The 13,449-nt window shown below is 51.0% G+C and overlaps 1 long non-coding RNA gene and 2 pseudogenes across 2 annotated transcripts; 2 read left to right on the forward strand and 1 right to left on the reverse strand.

Annotated features, from left to right (window-relative positions):
- The first annotated feature begins 440 nt into the window (after positions 1–440).
- Positions 441–6,825, forward strand: LOC120657424 (annotated as a pseudogene).
- Positions 6,826–7,254: 429 nt separating this feature from the next.
- On the forward strand, positions 7,255–9,613 carry LOC120657426. 2 transcript variants are annotated; one of them, XR_005668161.1, is made up of 2 exons: positions 7,255–7,608; positions 9,051–9,613. It is a non-coding gene; the product is annotated as an uncharacterized LOC120657426 (long non-coding RNA). The 2 variants fall into 2 exon arrangements; XR_005668160.1 differs by having other exon boundaries at positions 7,255–7,601.
- A 782-nt stretch (positions 9,614–10,395) lies between these two features.
- Positions 10,396–13,007, reverse strand: LOC120657425 (annotated as a pseudogene).
- Between the last annotated feature and the right edge of the window lie 442 nt (positions 13,008–13,449).

Below are 13,449 nucleotides of genomic sequence, written 5' to 3' on the forward strand. Positions count from 1 at the left end.
TCGCATTCGCATCCGACCGGTCAAGTCAAGCGCGCATGCGATTTAGGCCGTGTTTGGATGGTTCTGAAAAAAATTTCAATCCTTTGACTACTAATTAAGAATATTAAATAAGGAATATTAAATAAAATTTAATTACGAAACCATCTCCGTAACTATAATACTATAGCAGTTGCTATAGCTAATGAGGCTTTTGACTGTACAATCTGAGAATGATTAGGCGTGGTTACTGTAGCATCACTGTAGTCAATCATGGTGGAACTTGGCTCATTAGATTCGTCTCAAAAAGTTACACCAATCTGTAAAAAAGTTTCGCAAATAAATTTTGTTTAGTACTCCATGCATGCATTCATTTTTTTGTGAATTTTTTTTCAAAATATGAACCAAACACGGCTTATAATTTTCCGGCGCGGTCTGTCTGCCTCTCCCTCGTTCTCGCCGCCCGCGCCGCGCGTATTAAAGCGAGCCAAGGCCCCATGGCGCCGCTGAACACCAGCAGAGAGACGCACACGCACTGCAGCCGCCGTCGTCCCAGGAACTTTGCCTGCCCTGCTGGAGCTGAAGGAGTGGTAGGTAGGTAGGTTGGTAGGAAGATGAGGAGGCCGTGCTCGTCTTGTCGCTTCGTCTTCTCCACCCTCCGCCTCCGCCGCCTCGCTCTGGCCTGGTGCTGCGTCCTGGCGGCGAGCCTGCAGCAGGCGGCCACGGCGCAGCGGAATGATGCGCCGCCGCCGGGGCAGGTCGAGGTGCGCGTGGGCGTGATCCTGAACCTGACGTCGTCGATTGGGCAGCGGCGGAGGGTGGGCATTGAGATGGCGCTGGAGGACTACTACGACGCGCACCCGGGCTGCCGGACCAGGGTCACGCCGCGCTTCCGGGACTCCGGCGGCCAAGTTGTCGGCGCCGCGTCTGCCGGTAAGCTCCTCCGATCCTCGCCCTTGTTTCAGAGTAGTGCAGAGATACACTTGTGCTTCGAGTTCGTACTGCTTGCAAATTGAATATATACCACTAGCTACTTGGCTGATCAAGCTCTTGCTACCTACTACCATGCATGAGTACATATGGATGGAGCTAGCTAGTTTTTACTGTTCATTCACTGGTTTAATTTGGTTACCAGCTTACTACTGCTAGTATATATAGTTGCGCTGTTCTAGAATCTAGAAGTAGAATCAGTCGCTGATTTAATTAATTTGCTGTGAAAATTGGAATAGTAGTGCAAAGACAGTAAATATCAAGGGGCAGCATCGTCCTTGTGGCGTTCAACTAGCTACACCCAGCTGCGTCGTCATCTGTGATATGAGCCATGAACCACCGGTTGCTGTGGCTCTGCCAGCTCCAGTAGTCGACCTCGAGGGCCATGGCTGCCTCAAGCTTAGCTTGTCATGCTGCGTCTCCATCTTGTTGTCTGCGCGGGTTTGAAATCGTCGCCGGAGATCCTAATAATAATCAGAGTTTTCCATCAACTGATGACGAGTTGCTTTCAAGCTAAGTGCACCGGCCGGGTATGGGTCGTCGCGTTCTCGTCTAGCTACCACATCCGCGACCACGATGCCGACCCAGAACTGATATGCACGCACGCAGTTTTTTTTTCTTCTTCTGGTTCGGGTTTTCAACGGCTCCCAATTTAAAAACGCCTTGCTGTTTCCCCTCAAGGTATGAAAAAGACACAGCAGGAGATTATTAAATCCCAAATAAATCAAACCTCGCTTTGGATCTCAACTAATATCCGTCGTCCCTGCAACCAATTAAACTGCCATTTAATTTGCACTATTAGTACATACTACTAGTCGATCATGGTCTCCCCTAAAAGGACAGAAAAGCATTAGATTTCTCAGGATCTGTACACATCACATACGTGCCTGTCTGTCTGTGGATGCGATAATAAGTTTGTTTAGAGACCAACAGGCTTCAGCTCCATGCATGCATGCCATGTCTGTCGCCTTCTTCCTTGCCTTCAGAGTCAGCCTTGGACTAGTCTTTGGTCGGTCGTTCACCGAGGAGGCATGTGCGCGCGTTGCGAGGCGAGGGAGATGTGAGATGATGCTCCAGCTCTTGGCCGGTGTCCGAACATAAGTAACATTCAATCGTGCTAGACTTCAGTCCAAGCACGAAAGCAGCAGCTGACGGAGATGTAGATCGCATCTGCGGCTAATCCCTGTCCATGTCTTAATTTTTTCTCTTTTCCAACAGACGTTTATAGATGGTGCGTCCAACTAGGTTGAGGTTAACTTAACTTTTCGTTTTTAAACAAGATTAACCTAATTTTACCACTACTTATTAGTAGTAGTGTTACAGACAGTAGTGCTCTCGCTTTTCACGACAGGATCAGATTCAGTTGAACCTTTTGGCACACAAATTACTGCGCGGGCGTGAAGTGGACGGGGATCAGTCAAGTCCCCGTCAGACACTAGTGACAACTGAAGACTGAAGACTACTGAACCCTCTTCGTATTGGCCGCAGCCTTGATACACGAAAATTCCTCATCTTTCCGCGTGGAAAATTTGGCGCGATCGGATCCGGGACTGACGAGCAGCCTGCATAAGTCCTGGAATAGTCGGGTCAGCTTCAGCGATCGCCTAACGATGAGCTGTGTTTCAAAAAAAGAAAAAAGAAAAGAAAACGATGAGCTGCCTGCGTTTGGTGGGCCCCTGTATAGCTAGCTGCAACTAGTCCATGATGGCCCTATTTAGTTCCCAAAAAATTTTCTAGTACTCGTCACATCGAATGTTCGGACACATGTATGGAGCATTAAATGCAATTGAAAAAATAACTAATTATACAGTCTAACTGATTAGCACGAGATGAATCTTTTAAGCTTAATTAGTTCATGATTGGATATTATTTGTCAAGTAACAACGAAATGTGCTACAGTACCAAAACCCAAACCTTTTCGCGAACTAAATAGGGCCTTAGTTTCCAAAAAAATTCCTGCAGTACCCTTTGCATCGAATCTTTGAACACATGCATAGAGCATTAAATGCAGTTGAAAAAGATAACTAATTATATAGTCTAACTGATTACCACGAGATGAATCTTTTAAGCATAATTAGTCTATGATTGAATATTATTTGTCAAGTAACAACGAAATGTGCTACGGTATCAAAATCTAAACTTTTCACCAACTAAACACACATTTAGTTTCTTTCACTTGCGCAATGACGACCTTTCACCAGCCAATTTCTATCAGTACTAGCTAGCGTGTCTTTCGATAGAAGAATTTGTTGTGATAGAAGAACTAGTTTGATTATTCTGTAGGATTGTGGTGATCAAGATGGGTAGTAGTACGGGACACCAGAGGAGAACCCCTAGCTGCAGTCGGTCAACCAGAGACAAACAAACCAGACGTCTTGGCAGCCACGCAATTCGAGGTCTGGTCAACGAAATGATTGTACAGGAACCCGGCTTTCTAGACGTCTCTCACCGAAAAGGCACCTTTCTCTTGTATGTCTGTATGGAAAGAAATATTCTCGCGACGACTTGTTGTGCCATGCAAGCAAAGAAGCAAAGCATCAAACATTCAAACTACTCTAGCAACTGGAATGAGAAAATTTCACACTAACAAATCTTAAAGGAAATTCTTCACCATGTAAATTAGGCCCGTCAGCATCGTGGGCTGTCGCAATTTTGATGACAACGTTTTTGTTCGTTTGAGAAAGAAGAAGTTTGTTGGACGCGGCCCGATTCTCCTTTGGGCCGAGATGTTTATGGGCCATCGTTTCTAATCGGAAGGCATTTCCCTTTTTTGTTTGCGCAGCGGTGGACCTGATCAAGAACGAGCAGGTGCAGGCGATCATCGGGCCGGCGACGTCGGCGGAGGCCGATTTCGTGGCCTACCTCGGCAACAGCGCGCACGTCCCCGTCCTCTCCTCCTCCGCCACCTCCCCGGACCTGTCCCCGGCGCAGACGCCCTTCTTCGTGCGCACCGCGGCCAACGACTCCTTCCAGGCCGCGCCCGTGGCCGCCGTCCTCGCCACGTTTAGGTGGCAGTGTGGCACGCGGCGGTGATCGTGTACGAGGACTCGCCCTACGGCTCAGGCATCCTCCCGGCGCTCGCCGACGCGCTCCAGGGCGTCGGCGCCAGGATCATGGAGCGCACCGCCGTGCCGGTCGACGCGGACGACGACCGTATCGACGCGGTGCTCAACCGCTTCATGGCGATGCCGACGCGCGTGTTCATCGTGCACGTGAACCGTTTCTTCGCCCCGCGGTTCTTCCGCCGGGCGAGGAGCGCCGGCATGATGTCGGAGGACTACGCCTGGATCGTCACGGACGGCGTCGGCAGCGTCGTGGACGCGCTGAGCCCCGACGAGTTCAACGCCATGGAGGGGGTCGTCAGCCTCCGCCCGTACGTGAAGATGACGGACGAGGTCAGGAACTTCTCGGCGCGGTTCAGGGCGAGGCTCCGGCGGGTGAGCCCGAGCGCCGACGTCTACGCCCATGACCCCACCATTCTGATGCTCTGGTCGTACGACACGGTGTGGGCAATCGCGACGGCGGCCGAGGCCGCCGGTGTCTCCAGCCCGGGGTTCCAGACGCCGCAGCAGAGCTTGGCGCTCACGGACCTGGGCCGCCTCGGCGTGTCGGCCACCGGAGAGGCACTCCTCAAGGCAGTGCGCGAGACGACGTTCCGCGGGCTCGCTGGCAACTTCACCCTCGTCGACGGGCAGCTGCAGCCGCCGGCCTACGAGGTGGTCAACGTCATCGGGAAAGGAGCGAGGCCGGTGGGGTTCTGGACGCCGGAGGCCGGGATCTCGCAGGCCCTGGACGCCAACGCCGCCAAAGGTCTGAAGCCTAGTGTCATTTGGCCTGGTGATGCGACGTCGCCACCCAGAGGCTGGGTCGTGTCGGCGAACGGCCACAAGCTTCGCGTCGCCGTGCCGGTGAAGGGAGGGTTCAAGGAGTTCGTCAACGTCGCCGGGGACGCAACCACCGGAGCGTACAACATCACAGGCTACTGCATCGAGGTGTTCGACGCCGTCATGAGCAAAATGCCGTATCCGGTGAGCTACGAGTACGTGCCGATCCCCAACAGCTCGGATTCCTACGACAGATTCGTGTCCCTGCTTCCGGAACAGGTCAGCATTGTCCATTGTTTTGTAGAGAGATTGGATCAAGAGGAATTGGGAATTAGCTAGTACTGACACGTTGAACTGAGGCTGCTATGTACTGACAAGCTATGCCGATTAATGCAGAAAGCCGACATCGTCGTCGGCGACGTGACGATCACGGCGAGCAGGATGGCCAATGTGGACTTCAGCATGCCGTTCACTGACTCAGGGTGGTCGATGGTGGTGTCGGTGCGCAGGGAGACGAGCACGAGCATGTGGATCTTCCTGCAGCCGCTCACCACCAGCCTCTGGCTCGCCAGCCTCGCCTTCTTCTGCTTCACCGGCTTCGTCGTGTGGGCGATCGAGCACCGGATCAACCCCGAGTTCCGCGGCACGCCGTGGCAGCAGTTCGGCCTCATCTTCTACTTCGCCTTCTCCACGCTCGTCTTTTCGCACAGTACGCGCGCGCGCACCATGATTTTCAATCTAGAGCACCAGTTGGTTAGTTAAACGTACGATGGCTTAAAGATTGAGCTTTGCATTCTGCAGAGGAGAAGCTCGAGAGCAACCTGTCGAGGTTCGTGGTGATCATCTGGGTGTTCGTCGTCCTCATCCTGACCTCGAGCTATACGGCGAGCCTGACGTCGATGCTGACCGTCCAGAAGCTCCAGCCGACGGTGACCGACGTTAGGGAGCTCCAGCGGAGCGGTGCCTACATCGGGTACCAGGACGGCTCCTTCATCAAGGATTCGCTCCGTAGAATCGGCTTCGACGAGGCCAAGATGAGGAACTTGAGCACGGTGGAAGAGTACGCCGACGCGCTGTCGAGGGGGCCGGCCAACGGCGGCGTCGCCGCGGTGTTCGACGAGATCCCGTACCTGAAGCTCTTCCTGTCACGCTACTGCGACGGCTACTCCATGGTCGGCCCGGTCTACAAGACCGACGGCTTCGGGTTCGTCTTCCCGCTGGGCAGCCCGCTGACGCCGGACGTGTCGCGCGCGGTGCTGACGCTGGCGGAAAGTGAGGAGATGGCGCAGATCGAGAAGAAGTGGTTCGGCGAGCCCGGCGCGTGCCCGAGCCAGGGCGGCAGCGCCGCCGTCGGCTCCTCCAACCTCAGCTTCCGGAGCTTCGGCGGGCTGTTCCTCATCACCGGCGTGGTGTCCGGCCTCATGCTCCTCATCTACCTCGCCACCTTCGTCTACCGCGAGCGCGGCGAGGTCCGGGCGGCGGAGGAGGGCGGATCCGGGAGCTCGTCGGTGCGGCGGCTGCGCGCGTGGCTGCGGCACTTCGACCACAAGGACCTCAAGTGCCCCACGTTCAAGACGTGGAACGAGGAGTCCATCCGGGACGGGAGCCAGACACGAAGATGGGTCGACGATACCGTGCGGAACTGCGGCGGCGGCGGCGGCGGCGTCAACAGCGCGGTGCCGGCGGGCGATGAGGAAGCCATCAGCATGAGCCCTTTCAGCATCTCTGCTGGCTCGGAGATGATCAACGCCGGTTCGTCGCCAGCGTCGGAGATTGAGACATCCTTCGAGCAGAGGATGCAGGAGGCGCCGCACTCTGCGGAGATGACACACTCTGTGGAGAATGGAGATACCTAGATCCACGTCCTCATAACTGTAAATTCTATGTATTGATGCAGGCCAGATGCTCCCTGACATGTGACATGTCTACAAAACTCTGACAAAGTCGGTCAGTTTGTCCATAAATAGTACTAGCAGTCAATTTGGTAATGAAGTTATGGCCCTGTTTAGTTCGACAGGGTGTAAACGCAAAAAAATTTTGCGACGGAATCTTACCAATTTGAAGTACTAAATGAAGTCTATTTATAAAACTTTTTGCACAGATGAGTTGTAAATCGCGAGACGAATCTAACGATGCTAATTAATCCATGATTAATTAATAATTAGCGGATGGTACTGTAGCATCACTGTTGCAAATCATGGATTAAGTAGGCTCATTAGATTCGTCTCGCGATTTACAGCTCATCCATGCAAAAAGTTTTGTAAATAGACTTCATTTAGTACTTCAAATTAGTAAGATTCCTTCGCAAAATTTTGTATTTTTGCGTTTTTGCGTTTACGGAGTGGGCTTCTGAATAAGTCCGGAACATGGCTGCTAAGGCACGGGCCAAGTACGGGCCATAGTTGGGCCACCAGCCCATCCCACGCCTCCTCACCCAAATTGCCCCAACCGGCCAACCCTATTCCCCTCATTTTCCCCTCTTCGACTCCGCGCGCTGCTCCCTGCGACCCTCCCCCGGATCCCCTCCATTGTTGCCGCCGCTCCCCTTCACCGAGCTCGACGATGGTCGGCAGCCCCTCCTCAACCCTCCCGCCCCCGCCCACGTCTTCACCTCCGGGCGCCAGCATCACCGCCGTGGCAACCTGCACGACACAGCCCGTGCCTACTGGGAGTTCATGGTTCCGTTCCCTTCTCTCTCAGTCCCTCTACTCTCTTCGTCTTTGTACTTCCTTTCCTGGCGGCGACGATTGGATGAGCGTCGGCGCTATTTGGTCTTCGCCAAGCCCTTTGCCGGCGATGATCACCCACCAGGTATGAGGTATGCCCTCCCCTTCTTCGGAACGTAACACCAGAAACCCTAATATAAGCTATTTGTTGTCGGATCTACCTAGTTAAAGTATATTACCTACTGGCTTCTATTTTGTTGGAAATTTTTATCGAGTATCCTGCCTATGTTCTGCTCCCATGTCTTATGTTGGGTTCGCCCCTATTCTCCTGCATAGATAACACCTTCACAAACCTGAATAATTAATTATTCGGGTCTATAATTTTTCAAATTTTGTTGCTAGGAGATAATAAGTTTCAGTGATTACTGTATGGCATGAGTTGATAGTGTTCAACCTGGTCCTTGCTTCAATTTGAATTGCCCTGTTCACGCTTTAGTACAGATTGTTTGTTATTTCTATCGTAAGGATTTGTTGGAGCATATGTTGGTTGTTGGAAGTTTAGCATGTTTGTTTCAATCTTGTATGAGTTGTTGGTTGCAGATGACTAGCATGCTAGATAAATATTGCCTTTCATGAATTTGAATTTTGGTGTTGCACATTCAAATGAGAACATAGTGGCACTGGAGTTTTCCTTACCATTGTGGAAGTTTTGCCATATTTACCATTTCTATTATTCTTTCACTAATTATGACATTAACCTTCTTAGATGTGTTTAATTATTTCTATAAATGTGACAATACAATGTGATTGAGCAGTAATGGAAATAACTGACTACATTGATGCAACATGGAGATAATATGTAACCATTTCTTTCTTAGTCTTTTGTGTTCAATGCCAATAAGGATAGCATACGAGTCAATATCATTGCTGAAATGTTTGTTTGGAGCAAAACATTGACGTTAGTTTATGGACCTAGCTTACTACGTTGTTTTATTGATGTATTTACTTATCCAACAGGCACCGTGTTAGATATAACCATCAAGACAAATGTACACTAATTCATTTATGCCATCTGCTCTTATATGACTAGCTAGTTTCCCAAAATTGTCACCCTCTAAGATGTGAACACAGACAGAACATTAAAAGAAGCCCTTACTGCAAGTTATCGAATTTGTAAACTTTTGTGCTAGTGATCTTCTATTTGTATAAGAAGCCAGGTTATTTGTACGATAGAATCATGACATTGTTTGAAGGCTAACTAGTATAGTTGATAGTTTGTGCAATATGTGACCATTTGATGCTGGAAGTGAAGTCCCACAATGTGTGCCCATTGTAAATATTTGCATGATTGAATTTGAATTCCTTTTGTGTTCTAGAAAATGGTTGCATTCCTTTTTTGTGAAGCTTTGACAGGTGATATTTTTACCCCTCATGCTTACAGAGTTACAGTACATGTCTGCATGGTACTATGTGGGTTGAATGGTTAATATGTTGCGATGGCACTTAGCTGTACTATTTACTACACCTACCCCCTCCTTGCCTCTAGCTGAAGGAATTTTTTTCACCACACTTAAGTTAGCTGTTGCTCATCTAGGAGATTTGACAATGATTAGGGAACTTTTCGTACTAATGGTAGTGCTTAAAAGTTGTTAGAAGCGACGGCGACAAAACGACGAAGAACAACGAAATCAAAGCACAGAAGATACGAGGATTAAATATGGAAAACCCCTCCAATGCAAAGGGTAAAACCACGGGCGCCAACCAGCAAGAACTTCACTATATCGGGTGTGTGTACAACGCCTAGCGGCGGCTTACAAGAGGAATAATGAACTGTGGAGCAAACCCTAATCAAGGGTATATGTACCGCTCCAGCCCAAGCCTCCCGGCGACGGGCCTCCGCTCCGCTCCGTCGGAAGTTGGCCTTTTTCTTGTACAATGAATTTGCATGATGATACGGTTAACATTTATGCAATCATCCATCCTAAATAGTGAGACATACAGTCGTTCTACAGTTTATACTATAGTTTGCACTGCTCTTTTTAGTTCTTTCCTTGAAAAACCCAAGATGTATCAGCAGGATATTTGATCAGTGCTGCTACAATACAGTCATACAGACCATTAGGGCATTAGTTGATATGCCCCTAATGACCCACAAAAGGTTAATCTTTTAGTGCATTTTTTATATCATGAATTGACATGCATTTAGTTGTACTTTGGCGCAACTTAGTTAGCAATGCAAATTAGAATCATGGTACCTTTTCTTTTTGAATTTAGATTGCCATTAACTTTTTCTCATGGTTTTAGGAAATTCTTATTGTTGTAGTATCTGAGAAGCCTCTTATTTGTAGTCACGGCAGTTTGGGAGGAGACTCACAGGGATATAAAGTGCACAGTATCCCTTTGATGAGCTGCATCATGGAAGGCATTAGAAGTTAAAACCTTTTAACAATAGGGGAAAAAATTTCAGCTCACAGATCCTAAAAGATTCGTGGAACTTTGCTTGCTACAAATTAAAGTGTTTTCGCCTTCTCTTGGAGATGCTCTAAAGGCCCCAACTTGAGAGTGGCAAAGTGATCAAGCGAACGCGGCAATGTACTAATTAAATAGATATTTATGGCCATCCAGTTCTGTGATATTGATCGTGACTGTGGGCAAATCAAAACACAATTTGGAGTGAAGCATCTTAAAAACACAATACACTGACAACGCATATCCAAGTAGATTATGAAGATGGCCTCTCCACGTTCGAGAATATGCAGCAGCTATCTGGAAAGCAATTAATAGCAAAAGGGCATGGTAGCATATGGTGGAAAAATAATCACTACTGCGAAATGGCATAAAAAATGCAAAAGACTGCAATTTTTGCAACTTATTCTTCCTGTACACTGATACAAAAGATTTTATGACACATGTGATGTAGATTGGGGTGTAGTAGACAATAAAGTAAATTAGTGAGAAACTTAATTAGAGACCAAGAGACATGGGAAAAAGGACATTTATCAATATGAGTATAGGACAACAAACAGAATAACTCAACACAGCTAAGTTACAGTCAGACATATCTTGTGTCCCCGAATCCTTATTAAAGTGTTGATGCTGCTATGAAATGAGGATTACAGCTCACAAAGGTAGTTTGTAGGATGAAACAGCATAAGTTTGCGAAAGTAGTTGGGTGTATCCACTAACTAGAAGAAAATGCCAACATAGGTATGGTACATGGAAAATAAAATACCTTAGCTTGTCGAATCTCATATATCTCAAGTAGTTGCTGTTTGGAAAGCTCTTCCAATGTCTGGACTTCTGCTTCCAAGTTTTTTATATCTTCAAGATAAAAATAGAAATTCATGTCTATAACCAGCAGAGAAACATACACATCAGCTAACAAAGTGGGCCGAAATATTTTGCACGGTACACCTTTTTACCTGCCCCCTCTAGAAAGACCGAAATTTCGGAAATTTCGTGGAAATTTTGTCGAATTTTTTTCCCTCACTGCCACCAGTGCATCTTCTTGGCTTGCACCCGACTGACCGCCGTCCCCCTCATCTGGTGCTTGCCGGCTCCCTTAGCTTGCGCCGCAGCACCGAGACGAACGATGCGTGCATTTGCCCGCCACGGCTCTTCGCCGGCGTGCTTACCACCGTCGCGCTCGTGGGCTTCTCATCCTGGCGTGTCTTGCGGTGTAATATTCCCCTGAGATACGGCCATGGCGACTTGTGGTGGTGGTCGCGGCAGGGGCGCCGGGACGACGGGCCCACCTCCTGGAAGTAGTGGTGGTCGTGGCGGTGGTGGAAGACCATGTCCTGTCTTGTTCTTCAACTTGCGCAGCCGACCCTCCCGCCTCTCCTGGCGCTCCCAACGGCGTCGGCTCCTCAGCAAGTCGGACACCTCAGCTGATGCGTACGCCGCCGCCCGCGCACTGACCCGCCGCGACACCGACACCGACACCGACACGGGAGAGGAGCGGGAAGCGGAAACGCTTGAAGCCGACGACACTGTGGGGCTGGTGGACGGAGACGAGCTGGCGACGCTCGGTGAGACTCTGCTGTTGTATACGCGGCTGGCGGAGTCGATCGGGTGCAGCGCTCGCTGCTGCTTGCTGCTGCCGCCCCAGCCCGCGCTGGAGCTGGAGGAGGAGCCCTTCCTCCGTCGCCGCGAGGTGCTCGCCTCTTCCTCTACGGCGCGACGAAGGCGGGGCTTCGTGACCTCCCCGTGCAGCCTGATCCGGCTGCGTATGGTGACGAGCGTGTTGCTCGAGGAAGAGCACTCCGGCTCCCGGGATACGGCGAGGCGCCTGCTGCTGAACTCCAACGACAACGAAGGGTCACCACGACCGGAGCTACGGCGGGCCACGTCCCGGTGGTGATCGTCCCGCCGAGCGCTTCTAGCCACCGTGTCATGCCGCGACGTCGCAACGACGGGCATGCGGTGGAGGTTGAGGCCGGAGCGCAGATGCTCGGGACCTGGCCCCAGACCCAGAGACGGCTCCCGGGACATGGCGCGGCGCCTGCTGCTGAACTCCAGTGACGACGAAGGGTCACCGAGGCTGGGGTTGCAGCGCGCCCCGTCCCGGTGGTGATCGTCCGGCCGAGCGCTTCCAGCCACCGTGCCATGCCGCGACGTCGCAGCGACGGGCGAGCGGTGGAAGCTGAGGCCGGAGCGCAGATGCTCCAGACCTTGACGGCGACGCGGCGACAGTGCAGTATGCGACGTGCGGTTGGAGGAAAGACGGACAAGGAGAGGCGGCTCTCCCACTGCGTGGCGATGCCCGTGGCCGGCTCGGCTCGACACCGTTGAACGCTGCGGGGGTAAGGCTTTGCTTTGGGGCGCCGGCCTGGACGCTGGGGCTCAGTGAGGCCAGCGACCTAAGGTTTAGGACCGGCTCGGCGTCGCGCGGCCGGGGGTCGGATCGGACGGAGCGCTTTCTCTCCAGTGCCGGCGACATCAGAGAACCTTATAGCAACTGCAAAACAAAGGCGATTTTCTGTTGATCAGTCGGTGACAATCGATGCTCTTTACAATCAAACAATGGATCGTGAATAGAATACCTTTGCCTGCCTCATGAGAGTTTGCTGGGTAGCATCATCCAGCATCTTCATGAGGAGAGACCTGGACGAGTCATCTAACTGCACAAACGTTTCAACATCTCAGACAGACAATCCACTGCGTCAGATTTGCTAACACACAAATGAAACAGCAGTCCAGGCATGGAAGAAAAATCTCACAGTATTGTCCGCGGGGCCCCTGTGAAGCAGCCCGTAGAGCTTCTTCAACACCTGAAGATCAGACAAAATTTGCTCAATCTCCATCTCCTCTGGATTCCCAGTTGCAATTGCAAAATGAAAATTACAGTTTTTGAAGTTAAAAATGAAAATTACAGTGAAAAGGGTAAGATAAACCGCATCATCACAGAGTAACGCATCCCCTTCCAAAGAAAAAAGCCCGATCATCAAAAACTAACCGTGGTTGGGAGAGGAGACCGACGCTGTTGCTGCTGCTTGATCCATCTTCTGGGAAACAAACGCTGTTGCTGACAAGGAAGCACGTGGATGGCTGGTGTAACACCCAGGAAAACAGCGGACGGTCCGCTAGGGAAGCGGCGGACAGTCCGCCCAGTTAACATCTAGATATATTACCTCCTTGTGGGACCCGTCTGTCATATCTTCTTTCCTCCTCCTCACGTCGACCAGAGACGAGCTCTCTCGCGCCGCCGCCGCCTCCTTCCGTCGATCTCCCTTCTCCGGCCACCACACCTCGATTCCTTGCGCGAGCATCATCCCCAGCACCTCCTCCACCTTCCCCAACCCCCAGCCCGGCTTCTCCCGGCCGGAATCGCCCCAACCGCCGCCGGTCACCATTGGAGCCCGCTTGAAGCTTGCTCCACCGTCAATCCGCTTCTCCGGTCATCCTCCGCCCGAACCGACCGCGGGAATGGATTCGTGGTGAGTTCCTTGTGTTCTCCGGCCTTTTTCCCCTTCCGTTGTGCGCCGCCGGCG

Source organism: Panicum virgatum, chromosome 1N (assembly GCF_016808335.1).
Source record: "Panicum virgatum strain AP13 chromosome 1N, P.virgatum_v5, whole genome shotgun sequence".
Taxonomy (NCBI): Eukaryota; Viridiplantae; Streptophyta; class Magnoliopsida; order Poales; family Poaceae; genus Panicum; species Panicum virgatum.